General features: G+C 43.3%; 1 protein-coding gene across 4 annotated transcripts in view; it reads right to left on the bottom strand.

Moving 5' to 3' along the window:
* Positions 1–26,664, bottom strand: part of PAPLN (papilin, proteoglycan like sulfated glycoprotein) — a 1,044,076-nt gene that overhangs the window by 410,825 nt on the left and 606,587 nt on the right. The gene's annotated exons all lie outside the window — the stretch shown is intronic.

The raw sequence follows: 26,664 nt of genomic DNA, 5'->3' as shown, positions 1-26,664 counted from the left end.
CAGGCAATGAATTATCAACATCTTGGGGAGTACTGGGCTCATCAGGGGCAACAGTGGATGCAGCAGCAACAACACGAGGCAGAGGCAATGAATTAACATCTTGGGGAGTACTGGGCTCATCAGGGGCAACAGTGGATGCAGCAGCATCAATAACATGAGGCACAGGCAATGAATTATCAACATCTTGGGGAGTACTGGGCTCATCAGGGGCAACAGTGGATGCAGCAGCATCAATAACATGAGGCACAGGCAATGAATTATCAACATCTTGGGGAGTACTGGGCTCATCAGGGGCAACAGTGGATGCAGCAGCATCAATAACATGAGGCACAGGCAATGAGTTGTCAATATCATTCGGAGTACTGGTAAGTTTACAGTTTATGGGCAGTATGGAGTCATTAGCGGCCTGCAGAGGTGCCAGTAAAGCAGTGGGGATACGCATTGTAGTGCTACCATGTGGCTGGGTGCTGTAAAATGTCTTTCTCTCTGTAGGAGTACAGTATGTTTAGTGAAGTTTGTTTTAGCCGAATTTCTTTCACTTTTTATTATTGTTTTAATGTGGGAGTGGGACCTTCCCCCTCTGCATCCCCCACACCCTTTTTTTTATATTCTTACTCAACCCACTGGCTTTTTATTTTTTTAAAGGTATGAAAATCCTGAAAAAACTGGTCCAAAAAAATCAATGTTTTCAGCTTCGGTTTTTTTGTGGGGAATTAAAACTCCTGAAAAGAATAAGTAATCCTGGAGAGGGATACAAGAGCAATTGGAGAATAACCAATCAGAGTCAGCCTTAGAAAGTACTCCATGGCCTCATATTTAAACAAAGAGGGCTGGGAAAGCTTATTTAGGGTCTTGGACCTGGAGAAGGCAGACGTGCCGCTAATGCTCGCTTGCTAAAAGGGTTGTTTGATGGAGAGAAGGTAAATGTTGCAGCCTTGAGGATGGTATTGAAAGCCTGGCAAGACTGGGAAGAGAGGTGGAGAGCTCTAAGGCCATGGAAGTCCTCCAGAATGACTGCTAACCAGAAGGACCTAACAGTCCTTGGGGTAACTGGGAGCGGGTCCTGAGGATTTCCACCAGCATCCCCTGGGGGAAGGAGAGGGCATTGGTATGCTGGAAAGAACGACCCTAGGTGAGTGGGAGAAGACATACCCATTAAATCCTAAGAAACCAGGGTCCAGTAAGGACCTGTTGTGAATCCTGAAACCCAGGGTGCAGAAGGTTCCAAACAGTGAATCCTGAGAGAAGCCCTGCCCCGAAGGGACTGGCTGAAAACCCAAGCAGAGCCAACAAGTGAAGGAACCTGATAGAAAGAATGGATCTATGTGCTCAATGCGAACTACTTGTGGGGGTTTCCACATTTTCACCTCAACTATATGTGGGGGAGATCCCCGGCAACTCCACCTGCCCCCCTAACTCCCTCCACATGTATTATTTACTTTACCCCACCCCGCCCACATATATATGGGGTGAACTTTGGTTGTCGAAATTTGACATTTTTGCATTAGCAGTAAATGTATGTGCAGTGATGGACTGATACCAAATGAATCACTGAAGTCGGCTCCTGTGACAGGTCTTCTAGAATTGTGGAAGAAAGCAGGAAGACTTAGGGGTGCTTGGACTGCGAGTGACCCAACAAACAGCATTCCCAGAAACCGAAAGTATTGCTTGGATTACTGTTTTGATAGATTGGGGATGGACGTTCAAGAATAGGTTTTGAAGCCCTTATGCTGGCCAATCCTTAAGACACTTAATTTATAGTGTAGGGTAGTCTGGAAGCCAAAGACTGGAGAAGGCCAAGGACTTGAGACTTTGTGTGGGCCGCCCTCATTTGGAGAAAAGGGTTTCTCAGGGAAGAGACAAGGGAGTCATTTCCTCGGACAAGCGGATAGCACAAAATTCAGTAAATGTGTTGACCGCCATTATTGCGATCCATTTCACTTTGCTCAATTTGTATGGCGGCGTTAAGGAGCAAGGCAGACATAACTAGTCTGCCTCCATTTCCAATTACCGCTACACCATTATTACCTGAACATCGATTGCAGCCACAGGAATGCCTACGAGTATTATGATTTTTTTGCCCCCTCCAGCAGTTGACACTGAAAGCTAAATTAAAGGAATGTTAAACCCAACAGAAAAACTAAAGAAAAATTAAAAACAGTTCAAAATCATAGGGCATATCATCCGTGTTCCAGATCTCGGTACACAATTTATGTAGACTCGGTTTACATTTTTATTTTAAAACTAATTAAAACTAGTTAAGCGGCCTTAGCAATTTTAACCATTGAAACATCATTGGTCCAGTAAGTAACTCTTGCGATTAAACTAAGGCCCTTCTGGGGTCTGCTTCTTCACAATCAATTCGAAAAGTATGTTCACAAAGTTCAGCAAAGCTAGTGTTTTGTGTACGCAACATCTACATTCAGCCTCTTTTGCTCCTCATCCGTTCCCACGGCTTCCGCCCTTACTCTTATGCTGATAACACTCAAATCATTGTCTGACTTGACCTTGCTCAGCCGTACACCGTGTCTCAGCTTAGGGGCCATCTGGCGACAGTGGGTAATTGGATGGGGAGCAACTGACTGAAGCTTAATGGGGAGAAGACAGAGATACTGGCGGTGAGTCCTTCCTCCCCCTCCCGCACTCCTCTCATTTCCTCACCATCCTTATCACTGTAGTCCTCTGCTTGGTGGCCCCCGGAGCTCAGCTTCTGTCCCTCACCTGTCTCTTCAGTGAGGAATCTGGGCTTCATATTCTCTGAACATCTATTCGCTGCAGCCCAAGTCAGCTCGATATGTAAAACAGGCTACTTTCAGCTTAGGGTATTAAGAAAAGTCTTGCCTTTCCTCCCTGCTAAACTCTGGCCTCTTGTGGTTTCCTCCCTGGTGCTGAGCCGGCTTGACTACTGCAACTCTCTATTTTAGACCCAACCGGCCTACACCCTCCATCGGTTGCAACTACTGCAAAACCTTGCATTCCGTATTGCCACCAACACCCCTTACGGTGCGCATATTTCACCGGTTCTGTGCTCACTCCATTGGCTTTCGGTTCAGAAGGGGATTATCTTCAAATCAGCGAGCTTATTATGGAGTGGGAGTAGAATTCCTGCAAGAGATATTTCAGCACTATCAACCGGGTAGTCCTTTGAGATTATGTGATGCCCGGCTCCTGGTCATTCCTCAGTTTCGGCAGGATCGGATAGGTGGCCGCTCTTTGTCAGTATCAGCGGCCCAACTGTGCAACGTATTGCCTTTGTCACTCCGGGCAACTGCTGACCACTTTGGCTTTCGTAGACTTTTAAAAACCCTTCTCCTCTAGGTCCTCCTGTTGTTGATGCTCCCCAGCACCCTAGCGCCATGATTCCCCTGCCAAACCTGTACTTTATAAAAACCACCTACATAGCATAGACCATACAAATGCGTGTGCATTAACGCCAGCATGGATTTACATTCTGGTGTTATTGCAATGGGTTTCTATGAAATCGCCTGCAAGTACCTCCTGGAATCCATAGGAATACAATGCAAATGAAGCCTGCAAAATGGTATTCTGTAAGCAGCATTTACACTTTTCCAACACCTAGTGCAAATTTGAAGAGTAAAGGCAGAAATCGCTTTTGTCTACTCTTCACTTTTTCACTAGCCCATTTTTAATCTCCTAACAAGGTAGTCCACTTCCTCTTTAGTTTGAGCAAAACAAGGTGGTATTCTTCCACCTTGTCCTTAAACAAACTGTTACATATTAATGCACCGTCATTGCAGAAGTATAATCCAGCATCTGCTAGAGAGGCCAGAGAGATGCAATTGAGAAAGACATGCTCACATGGTGGCCATCTTTCCCCAGAAACGCTGGCTTTTTTGGGGCCTTCAGCCTAGCTCTAATGCCAAGGGGGCCTCCTTGAATAATGGAGAATTTAATAGTATGCTTAACTTGTGCACATTAGAACCAAAATGGAGTTTCTAGTTGTTGTGTTAAGCTGTACAAAAAAGTCCTTTGATTTCCCTCGAACCCCTATGGTGATGAGACTCTTAGCTTTCAAATGCCCCGACCCGAGTCTCAAGCATCTACATGAGTGCAGGTATGGGCATGCTTGTGCACCACCCAGAAATGGAAACGATGGCCAACCATTTTTTATCACCGTAGTTTTTGTGGGCAGTGTTTTTTTATTGTCCTGGTGACTCCCAAGCCTGCCCTTCTCCAGTTTGATAGATTGTTTAACTAGTTTGCATGTTTAAATTTACAGGACAATTTTATGTATCCCTTTCACATGATTTCACCACATTTAAAGGCTGTGAGATGCCATTTCTCGTGATATAACTCTGTTCCAAGGTCATATGAATGCCCTTCCTCTGATGTCATCAGCGGATCAAAGTGTGTGATGTCACTTCCTCCACTGCCATAAATCTGAAGCCTCCCGAGGAAAGCACATATCTCAGAGACTAGAAGATCGTACAACTGGCTTTCTACAAAAGATAACATTTTCCTTAAATCGGTCTCTCTGACCCATAAATGCCTACACCAAGCGGCCCCTCAATATTTGATAACGAGATTCACCAGACCGACTTCCTGCCGCCCCTCTAGAAAGGCCAACTCAAACCTCCTCCTTGTCCCAAGATTCAAACGTACTATGTCTGGAGGGAATAGCTTCCCTGTCGAAGCAGCACCATTTTGGAATTCCTTACCACGATCTCTTAGGGAAGACCTTCCCTACACACAATTCAGATCTAATACCATCCGCTGGATCAAGGAACATGATATCTAATGCTATGACATCTAATCTCTTCCACTGCCGCGCCTACTGTAAATTGTGTATAAATCGTATATCTTCTCACCTCTATGCCTAGATATATTTACAACTTGTAAATTATGTATATTCACCTATAATTTATACTTTGATATATTGGTCCAAATGTTTGATGCTTCCAACACTGTAACCTAGTTGGATTAATTTACTGCGTGTTCTGTAACTTAAGTTGTACACTCCTCTTGTTGCTTTGCACCCTGCTACCCACGGGTTAGGTGCGCTTTACAAATAATAAAAACAAACAAACTCTCCCAGGAATTTAAAGGTGGAACACACATACACACTTGGAGCAAGCTGCGGATGCTGGATGGAGTATAGAGGCCAGGAGGAAAGTGTCATGATGCCTACCCCAGGGGAACCAGACCAGGTCCAGCAACCCCGGAAGCAGGCATGAAGTTATTTTGAGCAAGCCCAAAAACCCCTGCTAGGGGCTGTTTGGGTGCGGTCCTGGGGCGCATATGGAGAGTCAGTCCTGGCGCCATAGGCGCCAGGCTCATAAAGTAGAACTTACCTGATGCAGACCATGCTGCAAGCTTACCTGATGCACACCATGCTGCAGAGCTCCAAGCCAAATGAGGCTTGGAAGGGATTATTTTACCTAGGGAATATTTTTTACACAGGTGGGGCTGGGGAGGAATACTTACCTGGGACTACTTTGGAGGCTATTTAAACAACGCCCGAAGAGCAGCACACGCTTCGCGTTATTCTGCATCCAGCAGCTTAACGATCACCATGTCTGCAAGCCTACATCCAGTCTTCTGCCACGCCCGCCTCGAGTCTGCAGCTCCTAGAAAAAGGGACAAACAGAAGGAGAAGAGGTTAGAATAAGAGCAAAACATTCGATCCTTACCCGAATTCCAGATCCGCCGCGTCTTCGAGCTGGAAAAAAGAAGCAGTTTACGCGCGCCGCCTCGCCTGCTGCAGCGCCGCGCTGAACTCACCGGCCTTCGCAGCTTTGTCCCTACAACAGGGTAACCAGGACCTTCTATCCTACATCGCGACCTTTAATAGGTTGATTGTGGAAACTGGATGGCCTGAGGTAAAACGAATCACGTTATTTCATCGAGGGCTTCGAGGAGAACTCAAGGATGTCTTGGCTCAAGTCGTGAACCCACCTCAAGACTGCGCTAAATATATAGACTTAGTGGTACAGTTAGATCACAGACTTCAGAACAGAAAGGCTGATCGAGCCAAGTTTGAGAATTGGGTGTTGATCAAAACCCACGCTAACCCCAAAGGAGCAGATGCTTCAGAACCATGCAAATCCAAGGGGTTAAAGGACCCTTAACCCAGAAGGAAAGAGAAAGGAGACGGCAAATGCAATTGTGTCAATATTGTGGAACCTCTGGGCATTTTCTACAGGATTGCCCTGTAAAAACACCCAAGAAGGTGGTAGGAGCTGCTGATAAAAGCCATATGGAGTCAGACTCGGGAAACGAACATGCCCGACAAGCGTAGAGTTCCGCTTGCTGAGCTTCAAGAAGGATACTCAGACCTCGCATTTCATCATACCAATGGTCCTCGTAGATCCAGGGCAGCCATCGCGTATGCACGCAGAAAGGGCATACATTGATAGCGGGGCCATAGGAAACTATGTGGACTATGAATTGGCTTCCAGGATGAATCTACCTCTCTGCCGAAAAACCACCTCAGATGTCATCACCACAGTCGATGGAAGTGAAATTGCCTCTGGGCCTGTAATTCATTCCACGGCAGAGATGACACTATTGGGTCAGGATGGGCATCGAGAGACTATTGTGTTTGATCTAATCAAAGCCCCACAGTTCCAAATAATACTCGGGATACCTTGGTTGGAAACACATAATCCTTGTATTGATTGGCGAGAGAAGAGAATAACCTTCCCGGATTGTGCACAAACCTGTTACCCAAAGAAAAATCAGAACGCAGGCCTGGCCACAGTAACCACAGCAGTCGTGCAACTACCTCCAGAATATCAAGAATTCCGGGATGTCTTCCAAAAGGAACAGGCAAACACCTTACCTCCTCACAGATCGTACGATTGTCAAATCGATCTCATACCCGGTGCACAACCCCCTTGTAGCAGGATCTATGCCCTTACGGAACCTGAGAACCTTCACCTAAGACAATACTTAGACCAGTACGCTGCCAATGGCTGTATTCGCCCATCCAAGTCCCCTGCATCTTCAGCTTTGTTCTTCGTGCCCAAAAAGGAAGGTGACCTCAGAACGTGCATAGACTACCGCGCATTGAACCAGATAACTGTTAAGAACCGATACCCATTGCCTCTGATCCCTGAACTACTAGACCAAGTGAAGGACGCTTGTATATACACTAAATTAGATCTCCGCGGGGCATACCATCTGGTACGTGTAAAAGAGGGCGACGAATGGAAGACTGCTTTCCGCACTAAGTATGGGTTATTCGAATACCAGGTGATGCCGTTCGGGTTGTGCAATGCACCAGCAGCCTTCCAATACTTCATGAACGATGTCCTTCGTGAACTCATTGACGTTTGTGTTGTTGTGTATATCAATGATATTCTAGTATACTCCTCTTCAGAATCTGACCATGTGAAGCACGTCCGAGCAGTCCCTGAGAAATTGCGCCAGCACAAACTATATGCAAAACTAGAAAAATGCGTTTTTCATGGCACAGAAGTTGAATTCCTTGGGTTTATCCTGACCCCAAAGGGAGTCCGAATGGAATCACGAAAGGTGGACGCAATCCTTAAGTGGCCATCACCAAGTTCAGTTAGAGTACAAAGCATGCTCGGCTTTGCCAATTTCTACCGCAGATTCATCCCAGATTTTTCACATGTACATCCCATCACAGCACTCTTTCGAAAAAATAAACGCTTTATGTGGACTGAAGAAGCTGAAAATGCCTTCCAAGAGCTGAAAGCGAAATTCACGTCTGCACCTGTGTTAAAGCACCCGCGCCCTGAACTTCCATACATAGTGGAAACTGATGCATCCAGTCTAGCCATGGGAGCTGTCCTGTCTCAAAAGGACCCTGAAACTGGCCAGCTTCACCTAGTAGCATTTTGGTCCAGAAAGTTCTCGGCACCCGAGTTAAACTATGCGGTTACCGACAAGGAGTTATTAGCCATTAAATCCGCCTTCAAGGCTTGGCGGCACTATCTTCTCGGTGCCAGGCATACCATTACTGTGATCACCGAAACTTACAGTATTTAAAAACAGCTAAGGCCCAATCATCACGTCAACTCCGATGGGCATTTTTCTTTTCCGAGTTCGATTTCGTGATAACCTATCGACCAGGTTGTAAGAATGGTAAACCAAACGCCTTATCCCGAATAGGGATGGGAGAGGCAGAAGTAAACCCAGAACCAGTACCTATAATTTCCGAACAAAGGATTCTTGGCATGACTACTCTACAGACGCTAGGGGACATTCAGGTAAAGATCCAGCAACTCTTTGATCCTACAGCCCTGCAGGACATGGGTAAAGGAAGGCCCGAACTACTCTGTCCCCAATGATCTGCCTTATTACCAAGGGCGGCTATTTCTGCCACACAAGGAACTACAAGACCTAGTCATTTCCCGTTATCATGATACCCTAATGGAGGGGCATCCAGGTATTGCAAAAACTGAAGCTAAAATGAAAAGACAATTCTGGTGGCCCACCTGGTGAAAGGATATTAAATCATTTGTGATGTCTTGTGGCATTTGCGCCCAAAACAAAAGTCAAAAGAAAAAACCAGCTGGACTCTTACAACCTTTAGACATTCCGCCTACACCATGGCACACCTTATCATTAGACTTTATTACCGATCTACCTCCTTGTAATGGGTTTAACACCATTCTAGTTATTGTGGATCTTTTTTACAAGATGGCCCACTTGATTCCTTTAAAAGGACTACCTTCAGCCTCAATCCTGGCCAAAGAATTCCTCGAAAACATTGTTCGCATACATGGATTTCCGTCCGTGTTAGTCTCTGACCGGGGCAGTCAATTCATTTCACATTTTTGGAAGAAATGTTGTCAATTGGCGCAAATCGACGTGAGATTATCGACCAGTCACCACCCCAGACTGATGGTCAAACGGAGAGGACCAACCAGACTCTTGAACAATACCTGCGTTGTATGTTACATCAGACTGAGAGTAATTGGAAGGACATTCTTTGGATCGCCGAATATGCATACAATAATTCAGTACATTCTGGAACGGGACAAAGCCCCTTTTATACCCTATATGGGCACCACCCTCGAACCTCAGACCTTGACTCACCCCAACACTTAGAAATGCCCGCAGTGGACCATCTACACGCTACGATTACACAGGCCTTTAAGGAGGCAACTGCACATTTAAAACAGGCGAAGGAGAAATATAAGAAAGATGCTGATCGGCATAGAAGTGATACTCCACAGTACCAGATAGGGGATCAAGTATGGTTGGCCACAAAACATATACATCTCAAGGGAACGCGGACCTTTAACCCTAGATATTTGGGACCTTACTCTATTAAGGCCATTATCAACCCGGTGGCCGTCAAGTTGGACTTACCTGCTAATATGCAAATTCACCCCATCTTTCATGTGTCACTTTTGAAGCCAGTGCAACCAGGGACAAGACTAACCAAGCCACCAGACCCCATCCTTATAGAGGGGGATCCGAATTTGAAGTTAAGAACATCCTGGACTCCAAGATGGTGAAGTCAAAACATTTTTATTTAATCAACTGGAAAGGTTACGGACCACAGGAAAGGTCTTGGGAATCTAGTGACGTGCATGCACCTCGATTGGTGAAAAGATTCCACCGAAATTTCCCAGACAAACCAAAACCACGGGGAAGAACGACTTTAGGAGGGGCCTTGGGGTGGAGTGCTGTCATGATGCCTACTGCCCGGGAACCAGACCAGGTCCAGCAACCCCGGAAGCAGGCATCAAGTTATTTTGAGCAAGCCCAAAAACCCCTGCTAGGGGCTGTTTGGGTGTGGTCCTGGCACCTATGGCACCAGGCTCATATGGAGAGTCAGTCCTGGCGCCATAGGCACCAGGCTCATAGAGTAGAACTTACCTGATGCAGACCATGCTGCAAGCTTACCTGATGCAGACCATGCTGCAGAGCTCCAAGCCAAATGAGGCTTGGAAGGGACTATTTTACCTAGGGACTATTTTTTACTCGGGTGGGGCTGGGGAGGAATACTTACCTGGGACTAGTTTGGAGGCTATTTAAACCACGCCCGAAGAGCAGCACACGCTTTGCGTTATTCTGCATCCAGAGCAGCGTAACGCTCACCGTGTCTTCAAGCCTGCATCCAGTCTTCTGCCACGCCCGCCTCGAGTCTGCAGCTCCTAGAAAAAGGGAGGAACAGAAGGAGAAGAGGATAGAATAAGAGCAAAACCTTCGATCCTTAAGAAAATTCGAGATCCAACGCGCCTTCGAGCTGGAAGAAAGAAGCATTTTACGCGCGCCGCCTCGCCTGCTGCAGCGCCGCGCTGAACTCACCGGCCTTCGCAGCATCCTCACGATCCACCGCATCCTTCTGCACGTTCCCGCCGCACTCTGGCACCTAAGGGGAACACAAGAACAGCAAAGGTGAGCCAAGGGAATATGTAAACACAAAGGAGGAAGAGTGTAAAACCTTAATCCATTGGATTACTCATCTGTCTGAGAGGAGATGATTAGTGGTCACCCATACCTATTAGTCCTGACAAAATGGACTAGGGTTATAACACAATTTTAACATTAGATCTTTTTCATTTTTATATATTCAAAACTCAATAAAACATTGCTAGAACAACTTGTTTAAAAACACTTTGTCTCACCCCAGATTATGACCCACATGGTGGGTATAACACCAATCTAATGGGAAAAATATACCACAAAACAATTTCACAGACACATAACATTTAACATCCGCTAAACATTTACACTTGGCTTTGATGTGATTAGCATGATGACTATTAAAATGCAAAAGTGCATTTTTATCTGTGCCTTTACTGTATGGTTTGACCTTCAAGACTCCACCATGATGAAAATCGGTGATGTCCAGGAAATTGATTGCATCTTCATTGATTTCACGTGTGAATTTGAGAAAGGGATCACATAGATTCAGCCAATCAACAAATAAGCCAGCCTCTTCCTTGGTCCCTTGCCACAGCACAAAAATATCGTCTGTATAGCAATACCACTTCAACACATTGATTTTGAATGGATTATTGTCTGTGCACACAAACCTTTTTTCAAAATATTCAACATACAGATTCGCTAGATTCGGTGCCATGGCGGCACCCATAGCCGTACCTTCTATCTGTTTGTAAAAATCGCCTTGAAATAGAATTTTTTTTGTGAGGGCAAACTCTGCACACCATAAAATGAAACTGTTACTAACTGGATGTCCATCTACTCTGTTAGTCAAAATCTCTTCAATAACAGCTAAAGTGGCTCTCTGTGGAATCACAGTATACAAAGATTGGATGTCAAGACTGATCAATAGAGTTTCGCCCCTAATAAAAGGCAGATTTTCTATCTTACTGATCGCCTCTGTGGTGTCCCTGAGGTAACTGTCCATCTTCAGGACAAACGGTCTTAAATAAAAATCCACAAATTTGAAGAGTGGTTCAAGTATAGAACTGACTCCTGACACAATAGGTCTTCCAGGGGTGTTTACCAAACCTTTGTGAATTTTAGGCAGGATATAAAACACAGGCACTCTACCTTGATCACGGATAAGATAATCATGTTCTTGTTTGCTAATCATTTCCATTTCAAGGGCCCTTGATACCTTGGATTTTATGATTCCCACCATTTCTTTGGTCGGATCATTAGGAATATGACAATAGCTTGTATCATCACTCAACAATCTCAAACATTCTTTCACATAGTCAGAGCGATTTAAGAGAACAATAGATCCCCCTTTATCCGCCTGCCTCACAATAATGTCATGGTCTTTGGCTAACTTGGATATTACTGTGCGTTGTATGGTGCTAAAGTTGGAGTGATGAGGGATTCCTTGTTGTTCCAGCTTGTATAGATCTGACAAAACCTGTTTCTCAAAAACAAGGGACTCTGCCGTGTAACTGGAGGAAGGAGCATTGAAGGTGGATTTGTTCCTCAGGCCAGTGCGGTTGAGAATGATATATTAATTCCCTGAATCAAAAAATTAATTCAGATGTAGTTTACGCATAAAGACCTGAAATTCAGACCTAAATTCAAATGGGTCATGATATTTTGTCGTGACAAAATTAAGGCCCATATTCAGTACTTTTTCTTCACTATAGCTGAGAGAATAGTTAGAAAGGTTCACTACCACTGATTCCTGGCTCTGCTGCGTGTTTGTATTTGATTGCCCCAGTCTCCACGGCCGGGTCCTTGTCCTAAAAAAGGACGTCCTTGTCTGTGACGGTTAGGGAAATGTTGTCCTCTGCCCCTCCCTGGACCTGATTGATTGGCTGAAATGCCAGAACCTGTACTGTCATCGTCGCTAGAGCTATATCAGGTATTTCGAAAATGTACCCTTTTCTTATTAAAATTAGTGGGTCCTTGAAAAACAGAGGATTTCAGTGATAGCGCTTCTAAGCTCTCTGATAGACTCCTGAGTAAGGGGTACCCGGCTAAGTTAGTCAAACAATCATCCAAGAGAGCTTTCAATAATAACCGTGAAGCGTTATTGGAAAATAAAGAAAGAAAGGACAAAAAAGAGAGTATTGTTTGTCAATACCTTCTCAAACCTGTCTTATAAGATTAAGAGCATTGTTAAAAAAGCATGGAATAAAGTTTACAGAGATGGGTCTACCCCCCCACCAATTGTAGCCTTTAAGAAAAGCGAAAATATAAGGAACATGCTTATCAGAAATGGTATTACCGTCAAGCAACCTGTGGTACCCAGACAAACCACCTTGTGGGGACTACCTATTGTGAAAGGACATTTCCCTTGTGGTAATTGTTTAATGTGTAAATATACAGCAGAGACCAAACAAATTCAGTTGAATTCTTCGAAAGTATGGTTTCTTAATGAAATGACGAATTGTAATTCTGAAAATGTTGTGTATTTAATTACATGTCCGTGTAAGCCACAATATATTGGTAAAACCAATAGAAAGTGTAAGACCAGAATAACAGAGCATCGAAGCTGCATTAAAAATAAAGTTATTGCGGCTCTGATGGTTAAACACTTTCTAGAGAATGGACATACACATGAGGACCTAAGATGGGTTATTCTCAAAATAAAATCATGGTTCAAATAAACAAGAGATAGACAGAAGACTTTCCACCTTTGAACAGAAGATGATATTCAAATGCCAAAGCCACATTAAAGGGCTTAATGAGGAGGTAGAGTGGCACCATGTATATGTGTGATATGTATGATTAATCTGACATATCTTGTTATAGAACTTATACTCTTCTGCTGTTCTCATACTTTGCAACTGTTTCAAGTGTACATAGTAAGAATGTTTAACTTTCATGTGGTCCAGGCTTACTGAATTTTTGACATCTACAATTGCACATTCTGTGCTTAAATACACGTTTGGAGTCACAATGTATACACAGACATGTCATTATGGTTGCTATAGCTGCTATAACACTTTCTTTCACCATCATGTGATCAGGATTTAGCAAGATGCTGCATGCCGGGTTTCCTCTAAGTTTGACATCTGTAATTGCACACCTTATGCTGTGCTTTATCCATAGACATGCTATTGTACATTTATGCTCTTTTTCAGTTGTTGAAACACACATTTTTCACCATTATGTGAACAAGATCTAGTAAGAGTCTGTGTATCTGGCTCCTTTGAAGTGTTTATAGGTGCCTGCCGCTGTGAGAGATAAGTGTGGACAGCGATAGTCCTTTGTTTGTGCCACTTGCTCCATACGCGAGTGTCCCGGAGTCCTACCTTAGTGTTTGCTTTTGAAGCGTTTGTACGTTGGCGCGAACACGACGTAACGTAGATTACGGATATCAGTCTTGACTGGTATAGCGATGGTGAAGCGAGCTTTCCATGTGACTCATATGTGTATTTGGACACAGTGCACGTGTGTCGAGCGGTACCTGAGGTTTCAAGCAACCTCACGTCCCGCGTTCTAGGTAAGGGGTATGTGCTGAGTGTAACTCTGTAAGTACTAGACTTTGCATTACTTGGTGTTATTTGGACAACAATGTTTTTGTATGTGGACTATGGTTGATTGGAATGGTTTCCTTTTCCCTCTTGCCACCATGTTCAGTTTAAGGTTATGCTGGACGCATTTGCGGTCTCTGGTATGGTGACATTAAGAGCTGGGTGCCATAGTGAAGTCTAAAAGAACAGAGGTAATATATGTGTATTTTTAAGGGTGATGGCATAAACACACAGGTGTTTTCAAAAAGCGGGTGTTAATATGTGGCGCACATCTCTTCAAGGTGGCATTGTAGGAGCACATGGTGTGGCTTTCTTCTAGCTGCTTTGCCATGCTAGTAGGTGCAGCGGTGGTAGTTACTATATGTGATGTTTGTTTAAACTTGATATGCAGGTCGTAAATCGAGAAGGGCGAATTGGAGTGCCCAGTGACTGAAAGAAAACTTGAAACAAGAAATTTGATGCTATCTGATGGGACTGTGTCCCTAGCGCTACTCACCAACACTCATAGAGGTACAGTAGCTTGTGGTTTTTAGGGGAAGATACAGTTTTTGGTCTTCCTTGGTAAGCCTTTTCTTTGGGCAGCACTTGTGCGGTCTAGATGGGCTCTTTGGATAATGATAATCTCATGGCTCACTGTCTGATGCTTGTTGTTTGGATGTCATTTTTAGGTGACTCCTTGCTTGGATTATCGCTCTTGTTTACTCAGGATCACATGGTGGTGAAAACCTATGAAATAAGGTTCTCCCCTGAAGAAAGTTCTAGCATTTGAAAGCTTGAAGAACTGAAACATGTCGGGATATGTTGATAATCGACACGTTGTGTAAATGTTTAGCGGATATTAAATGTTATGTGTCTGTGAAATTTTCGATGTTGTAAAAAATTGTTTTTGTGGTATATTTTTCCCATTAGATTGGTGTTATACCCACCATGTGGGTCATAATCTGGGGTGACACAAAGTGTTTTTAAACAAGTTTTTCTAACAATGTTTTATTGAGTTTTGAATATATCAAAATTAAAAATATCTAATGTTAAAATTGTGTTATAATCATAGTCCATTTTGTCAGGACTAATAGGTATGGGTGACCACTAATCATCTCCTCTCAGACAGATGAGTAATCCAATGGATTAAGGTTTTACACTCTTCCTCCTTTGTGTATACATATTTATGGTCTGTCTCGGACTGTGGAGTTAGGTTTTTTACGGGGTACAGCGATCTTATGTATAATGAGCCAAGGGAATAAACAGAGGCAATAGTAACTACCCCCATAGACTTACCTGATTACCGCCGTGGGTACTATTTCTCTTCACGGGTCGGCGCAGTCTCCATTGCATCCTCGCCGTACCCCGGCCCCTAAGGAGAACAAAAGGACAACAAGGTGAGACAAAGGGACAAACAAGGGGAACTCTTCTCACCACAATAGACTTACCTAATCTTACCGCCGGAGGCATTATTCCCCGAACTTCATATTTTCTCTCCACACCTGAATAAAGGAGCAAGCAACAGGTTACATTCTGGCCTTCATTTTATTGAACTGTGTAGGATAAGCCAAATCCTTACCTGAACTTCGTCAGCTACCATGAGGAACTCTTCGCTGGGGTCAAGCTGCAAACTGCAAGGAATCGGACAAGAGTGAAAGTCAGACATGTGAACTCTTACGAACTACATACTTTTCGGAGTCAATATTGTTCTGGAACTCACCAATTCCTTCGAGCCAGTGAAGCAACTGGTTATCAACGCGCCCCTGCGCTCAATGCAGGATGGAGAGCTCATCTTTTCAAACCATCAGGTGAGACTATAAGAGGGGACATCAAAGGTGATCTGTGGGGGGAACAGCGTGGGTGGGGGGATTTACGCTCAACTCCACGGGTGGTTAATTCCCTTTCTCCATTTGCAGAAGAATATTCCTAAGGGCCAATCAAACGAAGCTAGGTGGGCCAGTCCAGTGCGTCATCTCGGCCCTACGCGTCACATTGGTGGAGACCGCAGAGGTCCAGTTCAGATTGACGCCTCTGTGGGAGCCAGGTGAGCGTAACAGAAAGTTGGAGCTAGAGAGAGACACTGCAAGGCCTGGGGGACCAAAGACTGCCTAATTGCTGGGTCTGTGAGTACAGGGGAGGTTGCAGTGTGGCGAGGGAGTTCCAACTCCAGGGAGCCAAAACCAGGGGCAGCTGGGGGTGTCCTGGCAGTGCCCATACCAGCGCTCCTCCCATGGGCGAAGCAGGATAGCCCAGGCCTCTGAGGACCAGGTGGTAGGACCCTGACCTCAACAAATATCCCCTAGTGCTCTTGCTGCTCCCAAAACGCAAGAAAAACGTTTTTGGGGAGCTAGCAAAGTGGAAGCAAAATAGAAAAAGTAAATTCTGGGACTGGAAGTCCAAAGAGATTTATTCTGTGAACTTTAAGAGGGGTCCGAGCCCAGCTGAGGGAGATCATCTTTGAACTTTAAGGAGGGGGTCTGAGCCCGACTGAGGTAGACACTGGAGAGGACAAGAAAGGAATGCACATAAACAGTGAGTTGGAGAGCGACAAGGAAGATTGGTGTGTTTTAAGCAAAGATTGAAGTTGCAAATATCGCACAATTGAAGGCTGCATGTGTGTGGATGAGACGCGAAGGAAGGCAGACTTGCTGTGAACTGTGAATTATCGATTTCTGTGAAACCAGCAATAATGAGTAGCGGAGTGGTCCGGCAAAAGGAAGTAGCCCATTTGAAAATCTCTGAGAGGTGAAATGCTTTTGTTATAATGCTATAAGAGTGTGAGTTGGTAAGGTATTGTTTATTTATATAGCACCTATACACAGACAAGTGTTTCAAAGCGCTCAAGGAGGATGGGAGCATAGGGAAAAAACAAACAGTCGCTCAAAGCCCTTGAAATTCTGAGACGTTAATAGTCTGCACAGAAAAGAAACAAAGCCCTCACTTTCTGAACCGAACCAATAAAACTTGTGTGTTATATCAAAAAACTCTTTGCAGAAATTGTATTTTATGAAACTAATTTGACACACCAAAAATGCCTTGACAAAGCCCAAGGAAGGGCGAAACAATAGCACGTGCCTCCTAGCGGAGAAATGTTGGCACAAGTTTACTTAACAATGACACAATTTCACCTGAAATGTCACTATGATACCAAGTGAAGAAGGTATCTTTTTTATGATTAATGTGGAATAAAATTGAATTAAAACATAACAATGTGTAATCAATAACAAGTGTGTACCTCACAATCATTACGGGACTGGGAACCTGTGAGGACTGCTTATTTGAATGTGCAAAGACATACATAGAAAACCCCCTTCTTACCAGTAGTGCAATAACACTGAGCTATTGGACAGAAGCATGTGATTCTGGCTTCTCATGTTTAGCATGCATTCTGAATGCACGTGCAGACCACCCCCTCCTCTGACAAGTTTCTTGCTACGTTGACATGCAAATATGGACCACAATTTGAACATTAAGTCCATCAAAACCATGAGAAGGAAGTGCACAGCCTAATTTATGTAATGCGCTCAATACGAGATAATATAAATTGCGCAATCTGTGCATATTTGTGGGCAATGTTGGAAAACGAGGCAATGCTTAGCAACTAGGGTGTCTAAGCAGAGTTTAGGGAGACATGATCCCTTTGGTGTTACAATCTTTGCCTGGAGTTCTGTGATGAATCAGAGATGATTCCCCCAGGTAACCTGGCCTGGGACCCTTCTCATGTGGCCAGGGAAAGGCAGACTCTTTCTGATCCTGACCCTGGGGGTGGTGTTCTACGGGAGGATCACACGAGGGGGAAAGCCGGTCAGGAGGAATGTGAAACCCTCTTTTATAACTTTCCCTACGACCCCACCCTTCTAATGGCCTATTGTAAAATAGAAGATGTTAGAGAAAGTGATTTTTACATTGGGGGCTCCAAGTCCCACAATTCGCAAAGTACTGGGACAAAGAAGAGGACTGCAGAGGCACGAGACTGCAAATTGCAGTCTATTAGTGGTAATGACCCATGAGAACGGAGATGCCAGGACCAATATCGTGTGGAAAGCAGTTGACGGTCCTGAGAGGGTCTCTTCCTCTTTCAACCTTAATTGTAGTGGTCGCGCAGGAAGAAGCATTGAAGTTCCCCCTGGAGACCTGAATTACAGAGGTTGCGTGGCGGCAAGCGTAAACTTTGTAAGCTTTCCCCGAATTAAGGCATGGTCTGGTGACAGGTGAGCACCGGAGAGCCTCTGCAGCACAGAAAGCTCCTTTTCCGAGTGGTGCGGGCCACAGAGAACCGAAGTAAGCAGGTTCCCGGACCACGTGAAGCAGCACAAGATCTGGAGGCAGCAGAGCAAGAGGACATGCACGCCAGACCCAGTGAGTTCACTGTGTTGATGTGACCCCGGAGCGCTCCGTGATCACCCGCTTGCCCAGCCAGGGTGCCTTAATCCAAGAACAATTACAAGTAGAGTAAAGGGGCAAAATAACTTTGATTTTGAATACAGAATTGATGTAAAGCTGAATAATAATTCATTTGAAAACCACGCTGATGTAAAGAAAAGGAGGTGGCAAAATCATAACTTGATAAACAGACCAGAAAAGAGTGGTTGTACTTATGTGGTTCAGGGTAAAGGCCACCAACAAGAGAGGAGAATATTTAAAGAAACTAGTACAAACAACTTTTGCCAAAAGAGAATCATGCTTAGGCAAATTAAAAATATAAACAACATGGCCAAAGCCAAGAGAAAGCAGTTAAGAGGCCTAATGTTCGTGTAACATATTGCCTATATGAAAACAAGGTCATAAGAAGAACTGGGTTAAATCCACATTGCCAAAGCCAAACAAGTGTAAAAATGAGGAAGAATTATTGTCAGCATTTGGTTGTTTTTTATTGTCTGCATTGCGTGTGGGAAACACAAGAGTGTAACGAGTAGCACCAGTGTGTTTCTTGTTTTCCCAGAAAGAATACCTAAACCTGGTGTTGTGGAGCAAAAGATATTACTAACTTGTTGGAAGCTAACCTTCACCACATAAGTAATTATAGTTAGTATTTTTATTCTGTCCTGGCAGGAGAGTACACCATGGCAGAGCCCCTTGTAGGCCTGGCAGGTGAGTGGACCAGGGGAATGTCGATGAAGTACTGTGGTGTGGTGGTGAAAAGTTGTGAAGAAGAAGTGGTAGAACCACTAACATGTCTTTGTGAAATATTACAGAAGCATCCTGAAGAACTTACATTGCTAAAGATAGTGTTGTGTGAACTGCTGAAGAATTATCTAACATTGTCAAAACAAGTGTTTTGTGAACTGTTGCAGAATAATCCTGACAAAGACAATTCCTGTTAATCTGAATGAATTATGGAATTATTCTTGGTTTATGAGTAGGAGTTGTTTTGAGCCTTTACGAGGAAAACCTTGCTGATGAGAAGAAGTTGCTTTGGAACTCTTTGTGTCACAATTAGAAAGAGGAAAAAACTTGTTGAACATTTCTGAATTATTGGAACTTTTGTTGTCAAGTTGGAATCAAAAAAACTGCATTGGAACTTTGTTACAAGACAGGATCTCATTCTTTTGGAACTGTTGAACAGAATCCTGCCTGAATCTGGGGAAGGGGGATTCACCCACATTACAAGGAGAAACAGTTATCATTATGTGTACTTAACTGCTATATTTGTTGATTTTGAACTGCCATATATTACCTTGTTGAGTTGTTGTATGTACAAGTGTGAGGGACAGAGGCTTTTTGTTAGAGTGTTTCCTTTAATTTATTTTAGGCAGTCAAATCCTTTTCAGGGTAGGGATAGTGAGGCGTTTATCTAACCTTTTGAGTTAATAAAATAGAATCTTTTGAAAAATCTTCACAAAGTTGTCCGCCTCACATTTCTGACCCCCTCACAGTTCTTAGTTGCACCGTAAGATTCTAAATGTATACATTTAGGAGAGAGATTGAAATACTGCCTCTGTAGATACTGTTGACTTTGGCCAACATCAACCAAGGTGCAGGTGAATTTCCAAAACCAATATTCAGACCAAGCAAGTTTCATCATGCTCCCTTCACCAGGGCAAAGTCGAAGGAGGTGTCCCAAAACAGGATGTTATAGTTCGATGCAGAACCGAAAAAGTCCAAACATTTGCAAGTTAAGAGAATGCATCCAGTAATCTTCAAATGCAATGCCAATCACTTCACAGAGGTGATCAATGGTGACATCAGATGAAGAGCAGATGACAGAATTAAATAAATCCGCTGTCCGCCAACAGCATTGAGTCGGTATTCAGCCAGGGAATATGTCGCACACATTTTTCTCACTCTCTGCAGGATTAGCGACTATACAGGATTCACATGATGCCATCAAATAATTGATTTGTGATGAGACTTTTAACATGGAATGAAAATTGACATTTTCCAGTGAAACAAACTTTCTAACTTCAGTAGGTCCAATTGTTTTTATGCTGAAAATAGGCAGACTAAAGTTAAACATACTGAAAGAAATCAAATAACTTTAGTTTAGTGATGCACAGGAAAATATAGTTAATGCGTACATACCTTGACAAAAATACAACACAATGAGAAAATAAGGAAAACGTAACTGGAGATGCCCTGTTCCCACTTCAATGAAAGGATGTGCAAGAATATGTGATTGTTAGGTTTCTAGTTTTTGTACTTATAAAAACATTTACTAAGCTTATGAATGGAAGCAATTTTTGAGTTTCTTTCAATATATTTAAGGTACAAACTGAGGCCTTCTATGATTTACAAATGGAAAAATAAAGCAAGTTTTAACTGTTTAATAAGTAATGCATTTGGGTTTTTTAGGAACTTTAGGAATTCATTACTGCCTACAATTACTAATTAAGCATATCACAATTTAATTAATGGAGTACTAATTTAAATGAAAGATTTTCAAATCATCTGGAAAAAAGTGAATGGTAAATTTCAACAAACAGTTTCCACACAAAAAGCATAATCCCAACCAAATCAAATAATACCTAGCTAACACCACAGGGAAAAATGTGAAGGCTCACGATAGATTTGATTTGGTAAAAAGGTCTGGGCACACTATGCCAACCATGGGTAGTAGTGAGCCAATATGGTGGAACACTATTTAGTTCCAACTTCTTTTTGGTAAAATGTCAAAGTGCAGACAGGTTTCAGCGTGCTAGTGGCTGGAAATGGTAAAATGTTGGACCATTGTCCCCTGGTGGGAGCCAGCGCTACATGAACACATTCAGATTCAAAATCTTCAGACCTGCGCGATAGCACGCAACCTGCAGATCAGTGTCAGTAGTGGCATGTATGCTAGTTGGCGCTGATATCAGTGAGTTGAATTCTTGTAATGCCCATTTCAGACTTCCCAAACCAGATTAGCAACTCCTCACAATTATTGTGTTTACTCACGGAGGAAACCAGGTGTGCTGAGAGGGTGGGCAAACAAACTAAGCCTGTCCTTCAAAGCACTCAAGTATGCCCCTCGGACCTGAGAGACCTGGGAGTGAATTTGTTTCACATATTTTACATCTCATCAGAAGTCCATATTGGATTTCATTCTAAACTGTGCAGTGAACATGGCGTCTTAAAATTTTAAGGATACAAAAGGCCATACTACGAGCATGATTATAAATAGACATATTTCGCCAATAGTAACGATGACACAAAACTCCACTCTTTTTAGTAAAGTGCCGCCCGGCAATGATATTCATAAAGGGAAGTTCACTGCAAATTTGTTTCTATCATTCAAAACATGCCCAATTCTTCCCGAATACCCCTGGTATATTCAGGAGACATAATGGAATCGGCCCTGTACAGTTCTATAGTCTCATGGTTTCTCAGGGAGGAAGGCCATTTTATTTGTGAAAATTGGCAGGTCGACAATTGCTTTTCCACTCAGGAAAGATGCAGCTGCTGGTTTGAGCCACTTTCTCCACTCCAATTCATTCAATGGCTGGAAGCGCAGGGCAAAATGACCACTCCCTCCCCTCTTAATGATCAACCATCTCGTAACACAGGAACCTATGCTAAAGACTTGATTGATTGATTTGAGCCCCTCAATACCACGGAATTCTGAAAAAACAATGAATGTGTCTATACTATTAAACAGAGTCTCTGGAATACCCAAATGGAAACAGTAGCTTAAAAGAGGTCATAATCTCTGTACTGGAATCACTAGTGTTCGATCGGATCAATTAAACCACGACAAAGAGTAAAGGCCCTAGGTGGTTCACAGACAATAAGCTCCTGTGGACGACCGACTGAGCAATTAGATTCAGCTTTTATCGGAGCCCTTAATCTTCTCCTCATACCAATAGCAAAACTATGTGATAACATCCTGAGTGAATCAGTAAATCATTCTGATCTTTTAGGAGGAGATCTTGTTAATCTAATAAATGATCGGAGAATGGGAGGAATTTCTAGGTTCATCATTAAATGAGGTTTAAGGGATCAAGAGTAAAGACTCGGCACAGTAACAGATTTCAGTTTGAAATACAACATTTATTGTCAAAATAATAAGAGTGGTTGGAGTAAGTCTATCTATCCTGAATCCTAGGAGGGGTTCCCTGCCTCAAGAAAACAAAGGCACGTCTGTGTCAGGATGTTAAACCAAAGAGCATCCTCCGTCCTGTGTGTCAAACCCTAAACTGACCCTTACACGCTAAACTCAATATAATGTGCAACTTCGGAATTTCTGTAAGCTATATACGTGTAGCTTTCTTTTTAAAGTTCCAAATACAGTTTTAAGGTGCAGAAAATGAAAGGAATAAAGATCCACTAGGAAAAATGGGTCTTCCCTTCCCCTTAGTTTCTTCTGGTCTTCCACTGTCTACCCGGTACCTCCAGAAAAAGGTCAATAATGTTCCACTGCTTCACAGGGGACAACTCTTCCTCTGCGTATCTCCTTTCAGACACTGTTTTACATGACAGTTTGGAGGGAGAGGACTCCTCCCTTGAGTTTCCCTTAAGTACACAGTTCTGTAAAATGCATTTAGTTTCTCACTCTCTGGATCTCCTTTAGCCTTAAATGGTATAGTTCTTCCCTTCTGCATTTGACTGTCACTGTTTTGCAATTTCAAGGAGGGGTTTTGACCCCCGAGCTTTCTCAATCCTTTTCCTACCCCTGATGTACTCTCCTACCAGGGTAATCACAACATTATTAATTGTCCTCAAAAAGGTTATGGTTCTTCCCTTTTGTGCCAGTTATTACTGTTCCAAAATATCCTGGCAGAGTTTTTACTCCCGAGTTCTCTCACTTCTCTTCTTACTTCTGGTTTACTCTCCCGCAAGGGTATTTCACTTGGGAGCGGGTTCCAGATTTGCACACCGCCTGGTTTGCTTTCCTGAAAGGGCTTTTTCTGTCCTCGCAATGGTGTAATTCCCAGACTCACTGTTAGCCTGGTTCACTATCCTGCCAGGGCTTTTCCGCTCTCTGCTCTACTGTCTTTCAAGTATTGGGTCACCGATCCTTTTTTAAACAATGTTCTCATTCGTATCAATTATTTCAGTTCCTTTACTTAGACTCTCTTGCACTATCAATGGCATGCAGTATTCGCCCTCAAGCTCACTGGTATCCCATTCGCTCTCCCTGGGCTTCGCGTTCTTCACTGGCGGCTTCAGTGTTCCTCACGACTTTCCACCTTCTCTGCTCTCGGCCCACTATCCCATTAGATGTTTGCTTCCTGCTTTGCCTTCTGCTTCTGACAGCTCCAGCTCAGTGGTCGAAGTGGGCAGGAGCGGTTGGGAGGGGTGCTCCTCTAAAAATCAGGTTTTACTGTTCCTTTACGTTTATTTGAAGAAGAAAAAACGTTCTGGGATGGTTTAGTTTTAAAATAAAAGTGCAGGAAGAAGTTGAAATGTGCACTTCAGTGCACTGCACTGAAATTCCCATTAAACAGCTTGTGCATTTATTTAGGGGTTAGTATGGCATCTGGGAGGGAGGGTGGGGTATGTGGGCATCAGGGATAGGCCAGCAGGGAACATAGTTCCACTACTTCTTTTCATGCACTTTGTCCTCTGCTCCAGCTGCATGTTGTAAGAGTGTGGCAAACTTCTCTCGGCTAGGTCTCTCTGCACGCCTTTCTCATCCGCCTCCGTGCCGTGTCCTGCAGCCTGCTCGCATCCATGTCCCAACCAGCATCTGAACAAGTCGGATCCAGCCGCACTGTCTCTCTCTCTCTCTCTCTCTCTCTCTCTCTCTCTTTCTCTCTCTCTCTCGTCTCAGTACTATTAAGGGAGGGGGAAGGTATATAAGGTTGTTTGCTAGGAAAACCTGGGAATCCTCCATCTGTATTGGAATAAGCGATACAGGAGTGTTGTAAAGGTTCATGGGTGTCTTTAAGTATTATAGCTGAAGGATTATTTTGATCCAGTATTTTTCTGCTTCCCTGGATTTTGTCCTCTCCTACGTAGTCCTCCCACAGATAGCCACCCCCAGGGTCAGGTAGCTTCTGCCTTTCCCTGGCCACATAAGAGAAGCTTCCCCTCCAGGGAATCAGTGACGATATTGCTAAATTTGTCACAAAGGGTTATTTTTCTTCCCTCGTCAAATATATGTTAAGAGAGGAATAGAAAGGAATGGCGCTAGATCACAGAAAGAAATGAAAATGCCGATACTTCAGATATATGGTTTGTGAGGATGAGCTTCAGCATCTTTGATTCTAGGCCTCCTTTCGGAGGTGAAGCCTTTGGCTGTACGCAAGAAAGCTAATGTAAGAATTAAATCAAGTGGTCCAGTCTCATGTTCTATCTTATATGAGAACATTTGACTAAATCATGCAATTCTCACAAATTTAAAAAATAGGTAGAACATTAAAACAGCTTAAGGTAAAGCCTAAAAATGAGGAGAAAAGCATGCATTGTGATAGAAGTCCAGGTGAATGACACCAATATTTAAAAATTAGCATTTGGTGCTATAGATATCTACTAACCACGGAAAAGTGTTCTGTTATGTATCTGTACTGTTGTATACCTCTGTAAAGCGCTCTGTTGCTTCTCTAAACTAGGTCTGCGCTCAATAAATACCATAATGATGATAATAACAATTAGCTTTAATGGCATGATGGCTACAAATAAGTATCCCCAGATGTGGAAACACACAGTTATTCTCTGTAGATTTAAAAAGGGCTCAATGGCAAATCCTGCAGTTGGCAGGCCCATTTCACCTTTTGATTCACAATTTAAAAATGCTCTCAGGGCCGTTCTTGTTGAACTGAAACATTGGGTCATTGAGAATAACATATTTCATTTCATGACGCTTTATTTGGACTAAAAAGCCACAAAAGCATAAATGCATTATAACAATTCATTAAAAACATCCAGAATATTATCCCCAATCCAATTGGGCTTTCAAGCCGGGCTGGGGACCAATGACCAGGCTCTCAATCTTGATGTGATCATCGGGTGTTCCCTGTATATTAAGCATGGTCTACCTTGCTTTCATGGATTTGAACATAGTGCTCTGTATCAAGGTGGGCCAGCTTCTCTTCAGATAAGAATCACCAGCTATGAATCAAGCCGTACACCCACAGCAGATCTTCTCAATGCAAACTCCATGTGTAAAGTATGGATGCTAAAGCAAGATAGCACAGTAGGTAGACACGCCTAGAAACACCCGTGTACAGGCGCGTTATAAATGACTTATCATATCATGCACATACCTTTCAGATATTAATTGCTTGTCATTCCATCTCTTAATTATCTTCCATTCATAATTATATTTGCTTGCATTTAACTATTATACCTAAATACACAGGCTTTACGTGAACATGTTTTTGTTTGAATCTTCCTTTAGTGGCAGTGTTGATTGCAATTTGGTTGATGGCTTTATGCATCTGTCAAATTACATATGTCTTGAATTCTGCATTATAAAATAGATAGATGTGCTAGCAGTAATAATGGATTGTGTTGTTTTTTAGTACAATGATTGGTTGCCATCTTTCCATGTGTATCTATGAAGTGTGCACTATTGCCTTGAACTCTCTCCTACAGGAGTCATTTGTGAGCATTAAGTGGGGGATCAGGGTTGCCTTTTTCAGACGTCACATACCAGAGTGCTTGAAAGGGAAGCATGAGAGGTGCAGATATGCTATAGCTCATTCGTAGCGGAGGTAATTTTCCACCAAATTCATTGCTAGCCTGCCCAAAAGGGTCAGTATTTCCCTATGAAAAGTTTGTGCTTCGATTCCCACATAGAAACTAAAGAACAGCATCTATTCGAGTCTGGCACTTTGAGCCCATTCGAACGCTGTTGTGCTAAATTAGACCAATGGGATTCCACCCCAAAACTCAGCATGTGAACCTTATCAAAGTTCAGTTGTTGAACCCCAGGCGGTTCTAGCTGGAGGGTAGAGGGACCTTTGCCCCCCCCAAATTAGCTTTAATGTTATCCAGAGAGAGCAGAATGTTCTTTTTCCTCCCAATATATTCTATGAGGAATGTTTTTACTATGGCAGATTTCATAACTATACAACTTCTCAAAAAGTGTTTTTGTGCCAAACATTGGAATGTTGCGTGAAGTGCTAACGTACTTGCAGTCAGGTGATGCATGCACGCAGAAATGGCAGACCTGTATGCTTCAATAAGAGTGTAGAACTCAAGCCACCCATTGGTCAGTGCTCACTAAAATGCCTTTAAATGACAGCAAAATCTGTGTCTCAGGCTGGAAAGGAAGAAGTAATGAAAGTCAACAGACACAACGGCTACGTCTCAGACTTTAGGAATCATTACAGGTTTGGCAGAACTGAAAAAGAGGAGGCAACAGTTTTACCTCCTGTTTTATCAGTCCTGTTTATGAGTTTCAAACCCCTAAGGAGGTGCATGGAGGTATGACATCCAAAAAATGAAATGGAGGGATTAC

Source organism: Ambystoma mexicanum, chromosome 14, assembly GCF_040938575.1.
Source record: "Ambystoma mexicanum isolate Mex_15411 chromosome 14, UKY_AmexF1_1, whole genome shotgun sequence".
Classification (NCBI taxonomy): Eukaryota; Metazoa; Chordata; class Amphibia; order Caudata; family Ambystomatidae; genus Ambystoma; species Ambystoma mexicanum.
Note: the sequence above shows the minus strand (reverse complement) of the source record. Positions and strands in the feature narration are given on the sequence as shown.